The sequence below is a fragment of the Polypterus senegalus genome, unplaced genomic scaffold (assembly GCF_016835505.1).
Source record: "Polypterus senegalus isolate Bchr_013 unplaced genomic scaffold, ASM1683550v1 scaffold_2544, whole genome shotgun sequence".
Lineage (NCBI taxonomy): Eukaryota > Metazoa > Chordata > Cladistia > Polypteriformes > Polypteridae > Polypterus > Polypterus senegalus.
The window spans coordinates 24,553-43,273 of record NW_024380677.1 but is presented as its reverse complement, the minus strand read 5'-3'; the positions used below and the strand labels follow the sequence as shown (position 1 = coordinate 43,273).

The 18,721-nt window shown below is 39.6% G+C and overlaps 1 protein-coding gene across 1 annotated transcript in view; it reads right to left on the bottom strand.

Moving 5' to 3' along the window:
• The window catches only part of LOC120520279 (CD276 antigen homolog), a 113,865-nt gene extending 108,808 nt beyond the window's left edge, over window positions 1-5,057 (bottom strand). The window contains exon 1 of the mRNA XM_039742774.1: window positions 4,917-5,057. The gene's annotated coding sequence lies outside the window, so the exon portion shown is untranslated. The remainder of the gene's footprint in view (window positions 1-4,916) is intronic.
• Between the last annotated feature and the right edge of the window lie 13,664 nt (window positions 5,058-18,721).

Here is an 18,721-nt window from a genome sequence, read left to right as displayed (position 1 = left end):
CCAATTGATGTCCCAGATGTCCAACCGTAAAATAATCAATAGCCTGTGGTATCAGCTCAGCATCCTTTCCCAGGCTGTAATACCAAATTCGCACTAAGCTATGAACAAGTGTTATAAAAGTAAGGTGTAAGGGAAAAATATCTGCTTTGATTTGTCTTAGTTCATCTGTGATCTTGTCTTGAACAAAATATAATGGAAACCAAAATGTACAGATTTCATACACCATAACAGATACCATTTATCTTAACAGATCTGTTTAAATATTTAGGGGTAAATATCACAAGTAAATATAAAGCTCTTTTTCAACAAAATTTTGCTGTCTGCACTGAAAAAAATAAACAAGAAGTGAATGGATGGCCTACCATCCATCTTACATTAGTAGTGAGAATCAACATTGTTAAGATGACCATCTTTCCCAAGCTCTTCTTCCTATTTCAAAGCATCCCCATATACATTAACAGATCTTTTTTAAAGCAATATACTCAATCATAACTTCACATCCAAAAGGCGACTCTTCAACGACCTAAAGCAAAAGGTGGCATAGCTCTACCTACCTTTTCATTTTATTACTGGGTGGCAAATATACAACCTATTTAAACCTGGACATCGACACAAATCAATGAATATAGGCAAGCGAGGTCTACAATTGAAATAAAATCTTGCAGTACTTTTTTATACTCCCTGCTATGCTCCCTAGTTAATACAAACTACCGTCAAAACACAAATAATATAGTCACCATTTATTCTCCCAGAATATGGAACCAATGTAGGAAGCACCTTAAGTCAGAGAAACATTTATCTGTTGCATCTCTACTTGATAATAACCATTTTTCCACCTTCTCAAACATAAACACTATTAAATGTCTGGAAAATGTCTGGGATTGAAACACTGAGACTTGAGACTTGTACATACTGTAGATAATGTCTTTGCATCCTGTCCTAATGCTTCAAATTCAAATTCTCGTCAACACAATTCCTCCACTACTTTCGAACTAGAACTTTGCTAAACAGAACCTTCCTAATTTTCCTCACCTGGCACCTTGTTCTATTCCAGAAGAAATATTGATCAGTATGGAAGACTAAAATAGCATCTCCACAATTTATAAAAATATTTTAAATTTCCTTCTAACAAAGACCCCAGAGTAAATTGGGGAAAGGGTCTGTCACTTAATATTTCAGAAAAGGAATTGAAGACAGCCACGCACAGAATACACTTGAGCTCCATATGTGCAAAGCATTCAGTCATTCAACTTAACATCTTTATCGAGTGAATTTATCTCATTTAAAATTGTCCAAAATGTTTCCAGGCCAAGATCCACCCTGCAAAAATGCAGTTGAATTCCAGTCTCACTAGGTCACATGTTTTGGACCTGCACCAAATAACATCATTCTGGACAAAAATCTTTAAATGCCTTTTAGACAGCCTTGATGTCACAATCCCTCCTAATCCACTAACAGCTGCACAGAAAGCTTGCAAGAGCAATTAAATCTGGAAGAAATGATCAAGTCCACATCATCACCTTAGAAAGGGACAAAATAAATAAGCAGAAACTAGTAAAATGTTCCATTTAATTAGAATTACAAGTCTGTACAGTAACATTTATCAAACTGACAGAAGTGTACACACTGAACTTTATACCAGTGAAAAGGGAGAACATTCCTTTGCAAGAAGATATCACAAGATGGTCTGATCTCAAAGACGTGCATCTACTCCAGATAAAGGCTGAAGTAGGTTTGTTAATAGGTACAAATGTCTCCGATGCCATGGAGCCATGGCAAGTCATAAACCGTAGAGGTGAAGGTCCTTATGCTGTAAAGACAATTCTTGGATGGATTATTAACAACCTAATAAAGGGGACAGACAGTGAAAGGCTAAAAAGTTACTCAGTCAATCGTGTGACAATAATGGAAATAGAACAAGTGTTACTCCAGCAATATAAAACAGACTTTCCAGAGCGCAGCTGTGAGGAAAAGGAGGAAATGTCACTGGAGGACATTAAGTTCATGCGCATAGCTTCAGATTCTGCCAGGTTAGTGGATGGACGCAATTGCATTAATCTGCCCTTCAAACAAGAGACACTTAAAGTGCCAAACAATCGTTGCATTGCAAAACAACGTACTATTGGCCTCAGGAGAAAACTTACAAAGTCTCCAACATTCCATGAGGATTAAAAAATTTTCATGAAGGACATTTTAGACAATTAATTAAATTTTATGCCATTAAGGTACCCACAGAACAGCTGTCACTCAAAAAAAAGAGAGTATGTGGTACATCCTTCACCATGGAGTATACGTCGTATCATCCAAAGAAAAATAAAATCAGAGTTTTTTTTGACTGCACAGCCACTTACCGAGGCTTCTCACTGAATGAACAGTTGCTGAAAGGACCTGACTTAACTAATACACTCATTGGAGTTCTTACAAGATTCAGAGAGCAGCCAGTTGGTCTCATGGCAGACATTAAATCAATGTTCTATCGAGTGAAAGTTCCAGATGATAACACTGATATTCTTCATTTCCTCTGGTGGCCTGAAGGTGATCTAAACAATGGACCAGAGGAATACAAAATGGCAGGACATCTTTTTGGTACTACTCCATCACCCAGTTGTGCCTCTTATTCTTTACAAAGAACAAATTCTGAAGAAGCAGTTAACACTGTGTGTGCTTCACAATTTCTATGTTGACGACTGTTTAAAGTCAGTTGCTACAGAAGAACAAGCCCTAAAATTGGCCAAAGATCTTCAAGCCCTGTGTTTAAAGGGAGGATTCCATCTTACCAAATGGATTAGCAATAGCAGAGCAGTCTTGTTGTCCATTCCTGAACAAGACAGGACAATAGATCAAAAAGACTTGGACTTAAGTCATGATCTGTTACCAGTTGAAAGAGACTTAGGTGTTCAATGGTGCCCACAAACTGACAGATTCAAGTTGCAGGTAAAGCTGCCAGATAAGCCTGCTACAAGACGTGGTATTCTGTCAGTGGTCAGTTCAATATACGACCCACTCAGATTCTTATCACCAGTCATACTGCCTGCTAAACTTATTTTAAGGGAACTGTGTAAAGAGAAATATGCTGGGACCAAGAAGTAGATGTTAAGTATGTCCAGCAATGGAAAAATGGATGGAAGTTACTTATGGATTACAATGTAAACAGGTGCATTAAACCAATTGGGTTTGGTCACATAATGTCTGCACAAATGCATCAGTTTGGAGATGCTTCAGTAGATGGGTATGGAACTGCTTCTTACCTTCTCCTAAATGATAAAGAGCATAAGAGACTTTGTTCATTTATAATTGGGAAATCAAAAGTAGCTCCACTGACACCTGTCACTATAGAACTTACAGCAGCAGTGGTAGCAGTCAAAATGGACAAAATGTTAAAACAAGAACTACAAATTCCCCTGCAGGAGTCAATCTTTTGGACTGAGAGCACCACGTATTAGGTACATTGCAAATCAAAGTGCTCGCTACAAAACCATTGTTGCCAACAGAGTAACAGTGATAAGGGAGCACCTCAGCTCTCACAATGGAGGTACGTCACATCTGCTCTAAACCCAGCAGACCAGGCCTCAAGAGGATCAACTATAGAAAGCTTCATCAAAAGTAAGACTTGGATTCAAAGCCTGAAATTCCTGCTACAGCCAGAACACCAATGGCCAAAGAGACCTGATGAAGTGGACCTATCTATTAATGATGATCCAGAAATCGAAGGTTGTGTAGTAAAACTCATCAAATCTGTAAGAGATTAAAGCCTTACACAAAAATCACACTGTAAAGAAAAGCAGCAAAATCAACAAACTTGACCCGATCATACAAGATGGAATCCTGAGAGTTAGAAGAAGACTCAACAAAGCTGCTATGCCAGATGAAGCTAAACACCCTGCAATTCTTCACAAAAATTCACGTTACTGTCCTTATTTTACAGCAAATTCATAAAGAGATTGAATGTTTTGAGCGTAATTACAAGATGCTGCACCCTGTAACTCCTGGGTAATGGGACGAGTCGTTGAGACAATGGACGATGCCAAAGGGGCAGTCAGAAGAGTTTGTGTGCAGACCAAGACCAGCATACTGGACAGACCTGTCAACAAACTGGGCCTGCTGCAAGAAACAGCAATTAATTGAAATGATAATCTTAAATTTCACATGCTTAATTTGTTTAAGTGTGATTGTGGATTTAAGTTTAAATTTAAGCCTATATATAAATATTGTTGAATAGTTAAAGCTGTTGCTAAGTAACTTTGTAGTAATTGATTTCTGCCTTTAACATGAACAATTAGGGGCCGGATGTGTAAGAGCCATTTGCTAGTTATTTAGGTTATGTCAAGTAGAGAGACGTATTTACTTAGTTCTGTTAAATGTTTGCTGCACTGTATATTAGTGTATAGTCTATGAGAGGCTCTTATAACCCCACAAGCTCAATTCAATTGGTATATTCTGACTATTTCTGGTCTCTCCGATTGGCATGGAAGGCACACAGTTTAATTGTGCCTTAACGTGCCCAATAATAAGTGCAGTGCCGTATGTTTAGAACGTACTGAAGGTGAAGTAAAGCATCTTTAAGTATAGAAACAACTGCAGTTTAACAAGAACACTTTAAGTTTAGAGAAGAGACATTATTTCCCATTTTTTTGCTTTTTATTCTACGTGTGTAACAACCTTTTTCTTTATTCTGGTGTGGACTGTTTGCTTTGTATTTTTACTAAACTTTTTAATACAAACCTTTGGACTGAGATTTCTTTTGGCACGTGTTTGACCCACACTTGATCCTGCCTTACGCACCAGCAGCTACATACACAATGGCACAAATCCAGTGTAAAAGGCCTTCAGGACACAGAATACAACCAAATGGAGGAAACATAAGCAGACGTCAAAGCTCAGTTACAACGACAAAGTCAAACTCCCTTTTCACTTACCTGCTTTAACTTATTTCTTCAGTTTTCTTCTGTCACATAATTTATTTTTCTGACCTCACTGATGAGCAGATCTTTTTCAAACTGTAAATCTGCAGGATTATAAAAGCAAACCATCACAGCACAGACCCTGAGCTCCGTTGCTCTGCTCTTAACTTTCACTTTCATTTTTACATGGCAGCCCTCCAAGAGGAACACACCTGAGTCTTAAAGAGACAGAGGACACAAAAAGAAAAGGCAGCTGAAATAACCAAATGGGAACCTTCTTGAGGTCACAGCCAAACCTTTAGTCTGCTCAGGAGTACAAATCCCCTCACAGCAAGTCACATTAAACTGATGTTTCAGACATGTAAACTGTGTGACAGGCAGAGGTGAGCCGCATTAAGACATGAAATGGCAGTCCTGCAGGTAGCTGAGTGAAAGTGGTGCATGACACTCTCACATTCCCACTCTTTATCTGAGCATTCATCTGTCACATGTAAGTCACCCACCCATGTTTTAGGGTTCCAGTCAGATCCTATTACTATTGCCCTAACTTTCACTGTGGGTGGTTTACACTCTCTTCCAATACTTTCCACTTTAGCGGTGGGTGTTCTACATGCTAGCACTTCACATTCTTCACACCAATTGTTACATCTCTCAAAACTTAGACATTCACACAACTTTCCATTTTCACTTTCATTCACTTTGCTATTTTCTTTCTCATAATGATCTTCCTTATTACCAATAATACAAGATAGTAAACCTCATATAACAGCAGCTGTCTTCTTTATACCAGACCTCTGTTTTCCTGATTTTAATTGTTCCAGCACACTTCCATTTTGTGGCACACTCAGCTCACCTTCTGCTTTCTCTACCTGCACTACAGGTTTCCATTTCCTAGCTTTAGCCTGCTTGCTTCTGCCACTCCACTGGAAGACGGCTGACTTTAATATGAATTTAGGCATTTCTGAGTCCACAACGCTACTCTAACACAATTTGCCAAATTCATTATTGGTTGGCCTACTTTTGCCCCTGTAAGCAAACATACACATACATACACAAAGATCCTAAACGAATAAGTACCGTATGAATGACGAATGCATGTCCCATCACTCCCTAGCACTTTAATTAGGGACTCACTACCACCAGCTGTAACAAACATGCGGGTGTCCTCGTGAAACACATAAAGTCTCTACACTTTGTTGGTTATATTCCATTCAGCAACCAAACAATGTTTTAATTCCACCGCATTTGTACACTGGGTGCCCTAAAATTCACATACATACACACACATATACAGCCACGGTATTTGCTAACAGGGTGCAAAACATGGTTACCCCAGCATCCTGCCAAATACGCCAATTGTTTTGTCTTGGTAGAGAAATATATTACTCTACTTCCCCCTTTTGTATTATTAATGTGTAGCCTTTGTTAGAATGCCTCAAATCTCACAGTCTTACCACTGTTTATAAGGTATTATTGTATATAACTTCTCCCCACCTTCCCTTCTACATCTATAACCTCAGACAATTTGAATAATGTATTTTTGATAATATTCATAAATAATAAGAATATGCAAAGTACATTTGAATTTTGGCACCCATACAACCTGATAAATGGTGATGTGTAGTTTCAGGCGGCACACAGACTTGTTAGTTACTTAATATGTCTCGAGTTAAGGCATCATTTGTGGTCAGCTTTCTTCAGGACAGGCTGTGCTCTTCATTGTGTTGTCCTTTTCAGTTCATGACGTGAGATGCTCTTTCATCAGTTTGGTAAGAGAGAGAGAGGATGAGGTAAAGCAAGCAAACTTATAGGTTTTCTGTCCAACCCCTACAGCTAATAGGGCATTGTGATACTTAAAGGCTCCAGTTCCAAACAGCCATACTTCAGACCAATGAGGCAGAGAACATCTTCATGCCTGCTTGGCAATTAGGCAGCCTGGCTTTACTATGGGGGTTGACTGGGAGTCCTGCAGAGAAATATTAGCCAAACTTGTTTGAGGCACTTCACCCAACCCTGACGTAAAATTACAAAGAGGCTCATTTCTAAAAGGAGGGAAGGGGTTCTTAAACCATCAAACCATTGCTGTTATTATCTATAATATTACATTTGCTTTGTCTAAGTTACAAATAAAGACATACAAAATATTTATCAACTTGTATGAAAAATTTCACATCACAACACCACTTTTTATACCTACTCTTAACAATATTGAGTGATGTCATGATGCTCCAGATGGAATCCCCCATTTCTGCATTGGCTCTGAACATAAGGGGAACATTTGTCTTTTTAGAAACTGTTTAACGGCTCACACTGGAGGGTTGATATACAAAATGCCATTACATTTATGGGATTGGTCACAGTGCTATGATTGTGCCCCTTAAAGGTGTGTTACTGAAGAAGACTGTGGTACTTCCTTGCCAATCTAAAGTACTTGTTCTAAACTGAGTAATGCAAGTGTGCTGTGTCATCCTGCCAAATTTTATGAAGGTTGGGACATTAATCCTAAACCTGTTCTGCAAGTGACTCTTCCTAAAGCTCTAGTAGCCCTCAACGGAACTTACTGTATTTTGTATGTGGTCAAAATGCATATTCCTGGATGCCCACCAGTGATGGTGTGGCTCTTGTTATATTGCTCATGTTGTTACTCATGTGACTGTTCATCAAACATTTTTCCCGACAGACCAGGAGAGTTCTTACCAAAGGACAGATTGTGGCTACTTTGTTTTATCCTCAATTTGGTGTTTTAGCCCTCGGCACTTCCATCACTGTTCTTTCTTGTGACAATTCAACTGCCTGTTTACTCCAAAAACTTACTGCCGAACAAGTGGCCATGATGACTGTTGTTCTTCAAAAGCTCATGGCATTCCTCTCCAGGAGGAATGTTTGCAGCTGTTGGTTTCCATATATTCTGGAGACTTCTCGCATCCTGCCTGGCCGTGTGACCATACAATTCTGTATCTTTGTTATTCTAGATAATTTTTAATATTTTCACTTCAATGTTTCTCGTTTTAATTTTTTCTCATAAAACACTTTGAGCTACAGCCTTTGTATGGAAATTTATTGTAGACAAAAAATATTGTTTTGGGCCGAATCTTCCATTCTCACCTTGTTTTAATGTCCCAATTTCCTGGGCTTACGTCTAGGGACATTTTTACATTTATCTTGGCCTTTTTTTAAATAAAGTTAAAATTATTTTATGATCCAACGTCAAGTTTCCTTTGGCTCTCAGTGGGTGATAAAGCATGTGTAAAGCACAGGGTTTGTTTAGAAATATCCAAAAGCTACAATGCAAGGTAACCTGCACCACCATCTTATATAGGTGGGGTGAGATGTCATAATACACCTCTAAATAAAATAACCAGCAAAGGATATAGAAACAAATACAGAATGTAATTTCAACAATAATAAAAATATATCTGCTTGAAAAATAAATAAAACATGCTAAGAAATTAGTTAGAAAGGGAAAATAGTGTGAAGCATGACACCTAGAACTGGACGACCTTGGTGGAGAGTGTCCTTCATCACTCACATATCAGTAATTGTGCGTCAAAGGAACGTACATAAGAATTTGAGATAAAGCATTGACAACATGTGAATCCTGCCGATTACTCCAATCCCCTTTTTTGTCTGAGGTCAGCCTTGAAGTCATTCTTGAGATCAATCTGTACAATATGATAGTTTCTGAGTAATGAACGTAACAAAATAAATCAAATAAAACATGTACTTGAAAAACAAAAACTTCAACATGTGGACAAAGAGCCAATCAGTTAAATGCATTTCAGATTATTTTATTTTAATCAATGACATTTTTTTTTTTATTTTCTTTCCTGGATTGGTCCGTTTGGGCTGAAAAACAAAGAAGAAGCTGATCAAATCAGTAGAAAGAGACCACAGGCCTACAACATTCATATGTCACTTTGTAATATCTGCTGTGAATTTAGCCTTCATAGACGTATCTCGCAATGAGAGCTGGGGAGGCTTTGAAATATTCATGGCTTCATTTAGGACGCTGATCCTGATTAGGTGGAGTCACCTTTAACTAAACTAAAGTTTAACACAACTTTAGGAAGCAAACAAGTAAAACTAATGAAGTGTGGAACACCCTGTCCCCATCACACCGATGGATCTGTTAATATTTTTATGCGCCCTAGACCAAGTGAATTATTCATTCAACCAGAATATTTTTATTCATAATTTATTTTTTGTATCTGTAGCCCACATTTTCTTACCAACTTATGTTAGTCTTGCAGGTCATTCATCAACTCAGGTTGGAGCTCTTCCTTCAAACTGCCGACTGTAAAAGCAGAAAACACATCATGAGTGCATTTCCATCAATTTCTTTGCTTATTGTTTCTTGTTGGAGGATAAATGGCTTAGGAAAAAGTAAAATTAAATCCCAACACACACACACACATATGGCACTGGCACAAATCAGCTTATGTTTTCTATCTTTGGCTTCAAATGTCATTAGTCTCAACCTCTTGGGGTTGTGGTTTTAGTTTTCAGTGCAGCACATATTTCAGGCCAAGACCTCCTCTCAAAACAAACAGAAACTTGAAACCAACACAGAGTGATGCCACCTAATGCTAAGTGCCCCTCAGTGCATACCAATGTCATTTAAACAGTAGAATGCTGTGCTACCGCATTAAAGAAGACACAGAACTGAAGAATAGGAAAATGGTTGGACAAGGAGATTAAGAACAAAATTAAATTCATTAACATCCTCGGCTCAAGCCAAAACACTACAAGAGTAGTTAACTAAAAAGGCACTGAATAACCTTACAGGGAAAACTCTAAAGAATTTGTTTGTCAAACTCTTTTTTTAAAGATATCCAGAAACTTGGATGATACTGACAGCTGCTAGTTGAGCATGGAGAGGAGAGAGGATGAGTGTCAAGAGGTCACATGGCAGGGAGGAAGAGAGGCCAGAGAGGGTGTGAAGGAGGAGAAGGAGGTTCAAGAAGAATTCAACTGGAGAACAAGTGGACCGGTCACCCCATGGGCATAGAGAGGAGCTCTGCAGTGTATATACAGGCCTCAAGAGGTTCTAGCCATTGTTATAGGTTTAGGTTTAAGGGTCTTTACTGTCACATGCTTGGAGTATTTGAATCAATAGGCAATGCTCCCCAGCACCATGATTAGTGAGCAGAACCTCTCTTACCTTAAAAATCTCCAAACATATTTGCCATTGTTCTGCCCCACCTGTTGTTATGTGTTAGCTATTTGTTGAGCTGTGCTTCATCTTGTCATTTATTAACACACCAGTCAGTCACATCCCATACTCACAGTGGTGCTTTAAATGTCTATGAAACTCACGTAAAGCACGTAGGTCCCATAATAAACATTTGAATACAATACACCCCATGTGTCTCACGTAGGCACCCCTTTTATCTCTTGTTTCGGTCACATATGAAGTGTATCTTTAAGGTATATAAACCAGTAGGTCAGGTTAGTTGTGGTACGCAACAATTTGAACCTCTGTCTACGTGCTTCTCTTTGTCCTGATCCAACCGTGGAAATTACAAGTGTCTTTTAAAGCTTCATTGTTTAATGTACACTGTCAGCTATATAAATCATTCTTTATTGCCTTTGATTGTACACCTGTAAATGACTGTATGTTTCTTTTGTATATATTTCAGTTTACAACGAGGTACGTCCAGTAAAAGTCTTCAAGAAAGCTCGCTCACCCCTATTGTTTTTTATGTGGATGTGCTGAGTTGTTTAAACTCTCTGCGGCAGCGTTGCAAGGACAGCGCGGAGTAAGGCAGAAAAGTCATTAACAGACAAACATAAGAATAGAGCAATATAAGTGTCATGAAAAGAGAAAAAACTTTTCATTCCAATTAATGAAAATCAATGCTTTTGTTGTGGAGCAAATTTCAGACATGAGGAATCAATGGCCAGCTACTGCCAAAGACTCAAGGGACAGTGCTGATAAGAGTAGGGAGAGAGGACATCTGGAGCACAATCCTTTCAGTATAAGGACAGCATTTGACTTATTCAGACTTGGGAGTAAAGCTTTGAATCGTGTTTATAAAAAAAAAGAAAAAGTAAATCATCAAAAATCCTGAAATGCAAAACTGACCATAGAAAATGTAAACTTTAAACTTTCTCAACATCTAAGGTGAAAGACAAAGACCAGAAAGGTTCCATGACAGAGAACAGCATGATTAATTTATTGAAGATGAAAAGAGATTCAATAAGACTAATTTGGTTCAAAGGTAACCGTTTTTGAATTATCTTTACTAGGTGTAAATGTGACATCCTGCCATGTTGTCACATCTCTATACATACAGTATGTGTGAGACAGGTCTGTAAATGTGACACGATGTGAGACCCTAACCAGGTCTTAGCAGTAAAGATTCAGGATTGTTAGATCGAATGTCACTATTCAAATGTGTTTACAAAAAGAAAAAAAAAATTAAACACAAAAACTAACATTTAAATGTCAATGAATGGTTGTTTGTTTTTCCTTCAACTCATTTTCACATTGTATTACTCGAGACGAGCTGTGTGACACTTTCTGCAAATGATTTCTTGGATTGTAATTAGTGTTTGGCATTATTAGTCAAATAGAGAGCCGTCTTCTTCTTCTTCTTCTTCTTCTTCTTCTTCTTCTTCTCAACACCTGACAATGCCTTTGTGAACAGATCTTTCTACCCCTCAGCTCAGCCCTTGGGTCTATCATTGTAGTAATTACACATTTTTTAATAATTTTCCTGTATCGTGAAAGTCACTTTTTCACCAGAGATCCCCCATTTACTGCTCTTTTTTATTAGAACTGTTAAGCATCACAGCAAGCAAAAGATGGCATCATTTTCTCATTAAGAAGCTGCCATATTTCTGACTTTCATTTTATTATTTTAACAGATCTCTTTAAAAATCCATTTCAATATCAGCAGTGCTCAGTTCAGTGACCTCAGCACACTCACAGTTCAGCTGCTGACTCGTCTCACACACAATGCCTGAACGTAAAAGAAAGAAACAAATGCAAGTCACATGCATGACGTTCTTCTAATGGTGAAATAAAGAGAAACTCCATTTAAGTTTAGGCTCGTCTGTTATTGTTTAGGCATCTGCTCCTGTCCACAGCACTGAACTGGCATCATACGCTGCAAAGTATCGAGTTGAATCTCACACACGCGATCGACTGGCTACAGGCTGCAGTTTTCATTTGTTCGTTTACTCATCATCATCTTGAACTAACTATAGCTTATGTGTCTATCTTGTTCTTGCTAACTCACTAGTTTCCTGTTATACACTCAGAAACACTTGTCATATGTTTGTAAGCTGTATTAAATAAGGACTCGGCTCAATTGAGATTAATGAGGAAATCGTTACAAATCCTCATCATTTAATATTTGTTACATTCAGGCTAATTTGTAAACTAAATAAACACTCACAGCACTTTAATCTAATATATAAAGCAGAGTCGATGTATGTATGTATGTGTGTATGTGTGTGTGTATGTATGTTTGTTTGTCCCCCATACAAATCCGCACCGGGCGTCCGATCGCCACCAAACTGGGGATGGGGCTCCTTTGTGACCAGGAGGAGGTCTTGGGGTATTTGGTTGGGGAAAATGTTTGTGATGAAGCACAGGGCACCTTTTCACCGACACAATGTTCGGCAGATGTCCTCGTACTTATCATCGACAAGATGGCCGCACGTTGCAACAGACGTTCACAGCGGCGCCATCTAGAGGCACGTTTGGTCCCTGTGCGTCACTCTTTACCCATGTTTCTTTAAATTGCCAAGAGATGGCGCAAGTGTTCAAGTATGAGAAGGTCGACTGCTTTCATCAGGTGAAGGCGAACTGCCGTATGGATGTAAAACGTGAATGACCCAGTAAGCGTGACCGGCTGACACACCCGTGTTTCTGCGGGTCACAGTTCCACACGCACTGATAGTGCTGTATTTCATTTGCCAACATCCATTATATGTCAATACATTTGAACAGAGACTCGTCTTAAAAAGACAGCATCCTTCTCCCACCGTTTTCCCCACATGCAGCACCGGTTGTATGTCACTTCTCTCTGTTGTTACCATCGCCAGCATCCATTAGATACCAGCACGATTCAACACAGACGCTCCATACAAACAGACCACCCCTCCCTGCCATTTTTCCCAGAACGGTTTCAGTGCTACTCTTTCTCACTGGCTTTCCGTATTTGAGGTGCTATTTGCTCACTTTCCAACTGACAGTACGATTTCAGTGTTGCTCTTTCTGACTGTCTGGTGCTATTTGTTCGCTTTCCGATGAATTGTAAATAACGTAAATTCATCTCACTGTGGTGCTTATTCTGTACATAATACCATGTAACACATTATAATTGTCCTACTTTTCGCTAATATACCCATACCACAGAAAAAAAGACCTAGAATTGGAAGGTCCACTTCAGATGCCAGAGGAAAGTCCATTTCAAGGACATCTGAAATGCAGCAGCAGACAGAATCCAGAGTGGAGGAACTTACAATAAAATGTGAATCAGAAAACTGTTTGTTCTATTTCTAGGTTCTGTTTCTTTCATTTGGGGAATTCACCGGTTATACACTCCTGGGCAATGCCGGGTACTCCTGCTAGTTTAAAATAAAGAGAGATGTGTAGGGAAAATGATGACTTGAACCTCTAGGAGGAAAGAGCAGCATAGCCAAAGAAAAGAAACAATGAATAAAAATTGTTTAACATTAAAATATTTCAAATGTGCATTACAGGCAGACAAATACTTTTTGCTCAGCACTGCTTCCTGATTACGTCCATTTGAACTAACAGTGCAAAATATTAATTAAGTGTAAAATATAAATAACTAGCAGAATACCAAGGCCAAGAGGGAGAAGTAGTGTGTTAAAGAAGGTACGAAAAAGAAAAGGAAAAATTTGAAAAATAACGTAACTTGATTGTTAATGTAATTGTTTTGTCATTGATATGAGTGTTGTTCTCATATCTATCTATCTATCTATCTATATATATATGTTGTTCTCATATCTATCTATCTATCTATCTATCTATCTATAGCAAAATACCCGCGCTTCGCAGCGGAGAAGTAATGTGTTAAAGAAGCAATGAAAAGAAAAGGAAACATTTTGAAAATAACGTAACCTGATTGTCAATGTAATTGTTTTGTCACTGTTGTGAGTGATGAGTGTTGCTGTCATATATATATATATATATATATATATATATATATATATATATATATATATATATATTTACACACACACACATAAACATATATATATACATATCTATACATATACACATATATACATACATATATATCTACATATATACACACACATATACATACAGTACATACACACACATATATACACACAAATACATATATATATTGTGAACGCTGGCCCCGGCACAGACAGACGGACAACATTGTTTCACCCAACACACTTTTATTTACACTATATTATTACAATTCGTGCTCACGTGCACCCCCAGTGCCTTCTCGCACCGATTCCCCCAAGTCCAGGCCCACAGTCTCTTGTGCCTTCCTGGCCGCCTCCAGTCCTTCCTCTTGCTCAGTCCTTCTGCCTCCCGACTTCCACCAATGACTGGAGGGAGGCGGCCCCTTAAATAAGGCTCCCGGATGAGCCCCAGGTGTTCCGTCTTTGGCCACGCCCAAGCGTGGCGGAAGTGTCGGCTGTCTTCCTGGCAGCTCTCCGGTGCCACATAAAGCTTCCCCGCACTTCCTGGTGTGGCGGAAGTGTCGGGCTCCCGGATATTAGGCACCGGGCGCCGCCTGGCGGTGGCCACGGGTCCCTACAGGGCTGGGCTTCAAAGCCCTGTACCCGAGGCCCCCTGCCTAACCAGGACGGACGCCCCACTCTGTCTGGAGGAGGCACTCGCCCTCCTCCGTCCTCCAAGCGCCCCGCCGGGCTCCAGCCCCAGCCGCGGACCGTACGGGATAAACCGGCACCGGAGCGCCGCCTGGCGGTGCCCACGGGCCCCTACAGGGCTGGGCTTCCATGCCCTGTACCCGTGGTCCCCAACAGAACCAGGACGGACGCCTCGCGGTGTGGAGGAGGCACAAGCCCTCCTCTCGTCCTCCAAGCGCCCCGCCTGGCTCCAGCTCCGCCGGCGACTGTATGGGATCAACCGGCATCGGGCGCCGCCTGGCGGTAACCACGGGCCCCTACAGGGTAGGGCTTCCATGCCCTCAACCCGTGGCTCCCAACAAAACCAGGACGGACGCCCCCTCGCGGTCTGGAGGAGGCACAAGCCCTCCTCACGTCCTCCTGGGCGTCCCGGCCGGGGCCACAATATATATATACATACATACACACACACATATATAAACATATATATATATACATATACATACATATCTACATATATACACACACAGCTATTTCGTATCAGTGCAATACGCTGTTTGTTAAAACGGTTGACTCCCGCCTTACGTGCAATAACAAATCAAATCATTCAGTTGTCTTTGCTCATATGTCATTTTAGAGCTGGACGCCTGGCATCTTTTTGGCCACAAGTTCGTTTCTGTTTGGTGTGAGGTTCTGTGTTGTGGAGATTCTCAGGATGGATTGCAGGTGCTCATCAGTGAGGCGACTCCTGTGTGCTGTTTTGTTAGTCTTTATCACTGAGAAGAGCTTCTCACACAGATATGTGCTACCAAACATGCACAAGGTTCGAGCCGCATGTAGACGGACTTTTTTTGTTCTTCAAAGTCACCAAAGCGCCGTGCAAACTCAGTGCGCAATAACTCTAGCTTCGCAATAACTTGCAGCATCATAAGGTAGACTTGATTAATGCGGTTATTGTTCGGCAAGGCAGCTGAAGCGCTGCATTATGGGATCTGTAGTTTATTGTGTTACCAGCGCTTCATATACCCGGGCTTTAATAACAATAATACAGTATATAAAATGATCTCGCGGGCCTGATATAATTACACGCCGGGCGGATGTGGCCCGCGGCCCTTGAGTTTGACACATATGGACTAAATAGAACTTGAAAATATATATTTTTTCAAATGTGATCGCGCAATTCAGATAGAGTTGACGCAAGACTACAGCCTGCATGCCTCAATGAGTCATCCTCCCTCGCTTTTCCTTTTTACCGCTCATCTAATGAATACACTGAGTATGGCTTTACCAAAACAATCATTGATGGCTAATAAAGTATCCATTATTCGAGTATGTAGAGCGGGATATATATATATATACATATATATATACCCGCGTATCGCAGCGGAGAAGTAGTGTGTTAAAAAGGTAGAAAAGAAAAGGGAACATTTTAAAAATAACGTAACATGACTGTCAATATATAGTATTTGTTTTGTGAGTGTTACTGAGTGTTGCTGTCATCAAGGATTTGATTATCATTATTTCTTTCAATCAGGTTCGTATTTGTAGGATGTGTTGTGTTCAAGTTACATTCCGTGTTTGTCAATCGCTGTAAAGATGACAGGTTTCATTCATCGATTCGTTTCTTACTGCATCAATAAACAGCTCGTCTTCTTCTTTATCTGAGACCTGACACACTGCATGCACGGGTTTTTTTTACACTGTCTTCCTTTAGCGGGACATTGACTTTTTCCACCGTGTGCTTTGTTTCCGCAGTAGTTGGATTTATGAATATGCTTGTATGTATGAGACGCTTCATATTTTTTGCTGCCTTTTCAATTGTGTAATTCAGTTTTTGTTCAGCGCTTTTTGGAACTGTTGCTTTTTATCTGTGCACTGCGTAAGTTCATGTGAGCCACTCGGTGTACTTGCATCGAAGGTTCCCAGCTGTGCTGGTGCCATCTCGTGCTATGTCCATGGCTGTATTTAATGTTACCTTAGTCCTGGCACTTAAAACTTTCTCTCGCAGTTTCGCTGAGTTTGTGTCAAACACCACCCTGACCATCTCATCTTCCTCTCCATAAGCACAGTCCTTCACCCGTGAATATTTACCCGTGGCAGTTTGCTATTGGATTGCCGCTGACGGACGGCCTTATATGGGTAGGCACTAAATTACAAACGCCAGCGGCAGCCTGTCTATGAACTTAATTTAAAGTGTAGGTTTACATCGTGCTTTGTTTCCAAAGTAGCAGAACTCATGAATATGGTTGTATATGTCACTCGCTCGCTTCTTATTGTTTCGCTGCCTTCTCAATTATATAATGCATGTTTTCTTGAGCGCTTTTTGGAGGTCTTCCTGGTTTTCTATGTACTGCGTGATTACGTGGGAGGCGTGATGATGTCATACGAAACTCCGCCCCCACGGCGTTGAAGCTCATCTCCATTACAGTAAATGGAGAAAAACTGCTTCCAGTTATGACCATTACGCGTAGAATTTCGATATAAAACCTGCCCAACTTTTGTAAGGAAGCTGTAAGGAATCAACCAGCCAAATTTCAGCCTTCCACCCACACGGGAAGTTGGAGAATTAGTGATGAGTCAGTGAGTGAGTCAGTGAGTGAGTGAGGGCTTTGCCTTTTATTAGTATAGATATACAGTACAAATAAACACATAGCTTCCAGAATATTTAACAGATATTTAAAAATATTTTTGCAAATATGACATGAAATGATTCTAGCCATGTTGAAGCAAAATGATGCTGACAGCTAGCAAAGGACGACTGAAAATTCTGAAATACACGGCTAGATATCTGCTTTCAACATATTATTGGAAGTTTGGGCCGTCAAGGCAGGGAGTGCGTAATAAAAGTGTAACAGAGGATTTAGGACATTATAGTAAAATGTATTTGATTTCTGATATATCTTAGGCCCAAGTTGGATAAGAAAGAAATTATTTTACTGAAAATTGATATTCTGCACTGAATTTGTTATGACACTTTTGACGTTTTCCCTTTCCTGTCTAATAATTCACACTTGTGAAAACACAGCACAAGGTGGCATCCATGAAATGCGCATGACAAATTCTAGTGTGCAGTAGAGGTAAACTAAATGAAGGCTGTTTTAAATAGTAAATAGTTTATTTGAGTTTTAATTACCAAAATAAGGGACTTTTTTTCTTCATACACTAAAGGGCATATTTGTTGAAAACTACAACTTCTACTGCAACTTCAACTGAGGACATCATGTCTAGTTTGGTTTCATTTTCTTAGGAGGTCAAGATGAATAAATTTAGGTGGGATGACTCTCCTGATAGTGTGGAAGAAATTGTGGTAATCAATTTAGGTATTTAGATTTATTATAAATTTTCTGTGATCACCTTTTTAATTCTATATGACTGTTGTTCCACATTTCTTTGTTTTTCTGTATGCTTGTAAAGCTGACTTCTGCCAGGAAGTTATGACTTCCTTATAAAGAGTAATATCAGCCGCAGGACAAATGTATTTCCTTGTGTCTGTAGGAGGCAGGCAGGCAGGCAATGTCATCTTTATAAGTCTAGTCCAGGATGTGATGTTGTGGAAGACAGATAAGAACTAAGTATTCATTTATCTAATTAATAAATCCACCAATAATTTTGTAGTCATTAGACAGTAACATCTGTTTCCTACTTTTGTTCATTGTTTCATTCTGCTAACTTGTCAGCAAAAAGCCCTCCAATCATGTATGATGTTAGGGAGGATGGATATGCATGTGTGTGAGCTTTAGAACTTTGAAAAATGATAATCAGAGGATACTCAGAATCTTTTATCAGAGATTCAGTCCATCGAAGAACTGTAATTAAAACCTCCTATTTGGTAATTCATTAATGCGGCTTACTGTAATTCCACACTTGCCTCCCATACAACGGAGAGATCAAAGATGGAACTGACATTAATTGTTTAGCGGTGGGTCCTCTGATTTATACTCACATTGCTTTAATCAGTAATGATTTACTTGGAACATTTATTGTGCCAT